The following is a 1,996-nucleotide window of genomic DNA, read 5'->3' as shown; positions in this document are numbered from 1 at the left end:
TGACCGGCAAACACTAAGCAGAGGCTGCTCTTTAGTGGGGAATTATATGCAAGCATTTGCAGTCAGAAGCACATGCCTTAGGCTCTGATGCTGCAGCCACGGTGGATACCGAAAGCAGAAGTATATGCTGCAGAAGCATCAGATGAAGAATGACATATTACCTGTAACGCCCGTCAAGAAACCTGCTGCCTATGCCAGTGGAGCCGTTTGAATCAAACAAATCATGTTATGTTTGCTCCGAGAGTCCGGTATTGCTTGAAATAAACACAAACCGCTCAAAATTGAAGGAAGTTGTTGAAAAGATCATCAAGGCTAAGCTTAGGACGAACCTTCCACTTATTATGAATGCTTCAAACCTTCTCTATGAGGCCGGTGATATTGAGGACGACATGGTTGCAAAGTTATGATGCTAATCTTGAAAAGGTCCTAGTTGTTTTTTCTTTCTCCTGTAACTGGTGGTACAATGCTTATAGTGGAGGATTTCCAACAGAGATTGAAATATGATATCAATATAAAACACAGAGAGGAATTTGATGAAGAGAAAGAACCTGTAGAATCCCGTGGCAATCAATAAGCAGCTTGCGTTTCATATCCATGGCTCTGAGAATTTCACATTAGATTTTATTCTTTTCCAAAATCAGCATTGTAGTGTGCACTAGATTCAAAGTTCTCTTTGCCTCATTCAATTTCCTTACGGCCTAGAAGCAATGTAAAGAGATACAGTAAGGTAGAGCCTTCATAGAGAAATTCATACAAAGGAAAAATTGCTTCCTGAGCAATAGAGCCTACTCTTCGCATGTTGGAACGAGCCCTTGATGCTTGTCAAAAAATGAGTCTCCAAGACTGGGCCAATGGATTGCTGAAAAAAATTAATAAATTTGAACATTAATTGATTTCGGCAGACAGCAGAATGCACACATCACAGCAGGGAGTCTATCTTTGGGGCATAGAAGTTGTAAGTCTGATTGCAGGTATATGCAATGGGATGCGATGATGATCAAGGTCCTACCTGCAATGACGATAACCAGATTAGTACATTGATGTGCTAATGCAATTACAGCAAGCATGACGTTTACCGGTTTTTGCTGAAAGAGAATGAGCAGGGTTTAAGGTGTACTAGGAGGAGGCTTATTATCATATTGCAATCATATGCCGTAGAAAATAACCTGGCAAAATCATGACTCTCGACATCTCAGCGGGTCGAAGCAAACTTGCTGCAGGTTGTATGATTTTCCCCCAAAGTCTACAACAGATGAGATGTTTAGAACACTTCCTTCCTCAAAAATCGATTGGTTTGCACATGCTGTAGAGGATAAAAGTAATGTCAACTCATCTGCATTTGAAAAATATTGGAACTATTTTGGGAGATAAAGTACATGGTTTTACATACCTAGTTGATATATCTGCAAACTTGTCCAAGGGATTGGGTTCTCAGCACTCTCCAGATTTGCAGAGTAAATTGGATAGGCATGCATCATTCTCGTTTTTCCTCTGCAATAACCGTCCACTTTCAAACCACCAAACCGTCTTTAACTCCTTCCAAATACCTACGGTTAATCCCACGTCATCCTCTGGTTTAGAATTTGACAGTAAAGTCTGGGGTGGCTGGGATTTGGAGGGGTGTTTGTCTAATCTGAATTCTTCAATCAAGCCATCGTTTTGTGGGTCTCTTCTTGGAGGATTAAGTAAACCTCATAGTACTGTTAGATATGCTACAAAGAAGTTGCTGGATCTTAGAGAGCAGAAATCATCAACTCTATCGGATGCTATTGTCGACCATACGCAGATTTTGAGAAGTAGGTCCACTCGCTTAAAAGAGGTCTCGGATCAAATTGGCTCATAAGCTTTCCGAAGAAGCTGAAAAATTGGATATACCGTTCCAATTCAATCCTGTTGTTAGCAAGCTAGAAAATCTTGATTCCGACAAACTTCGTGTGAAAACCGGGGAGCGCTTGCAATAATTTCTCTACTGCAATTACATTCTCTTTTGGCTTTG

General features: G+C 40.7%; 1 long non-coding RNA gene across 1 annotated transcript; it reads right to left on the bottom strand.

Moving 5' to 3' along the window:
• Window positions 1-573: 573 nt before the first annotated feature.
• Window positions 574-1,786, bottom strand: LOC127101095 (uncharacterized). The gene is made up of 3 exons (XR_007794563.1): window positions 1,391-1,786; window positions 790-1,303; window positions 574-698 (listed from the first exon to the last, which is right to left on the bottom strand). It is a non-coding gene; the product is annotated as an uncharacterized LOC127101095 (long non-coding RNA).
• Between the last annotated feature and the right edge of the window lie 210 nt (window positions 1,787-1,996).

This window comes from Lathyrus oleraceus, chromosome 7 (assembly GCF_024323335.1).
Source record: "Lathyrus oleraceus cultivar Zhongwan6 chromosome 7, CAAS_Psat_ZW6_1.0, whole genome shotgun sequence".
In the NCBI taxonomy this organism is placed as follows: Eukaryota; Viridiplantae; Streptophyta; class Magnoliopsida; order Fabales; family Fabaceae; genus Lathyrus; species Lathyrus oleraceus.
Note: the sequence above shows the minus strand (reverse complement) of the source record. Positions and strands in the feature narration are given on the sequence as shown.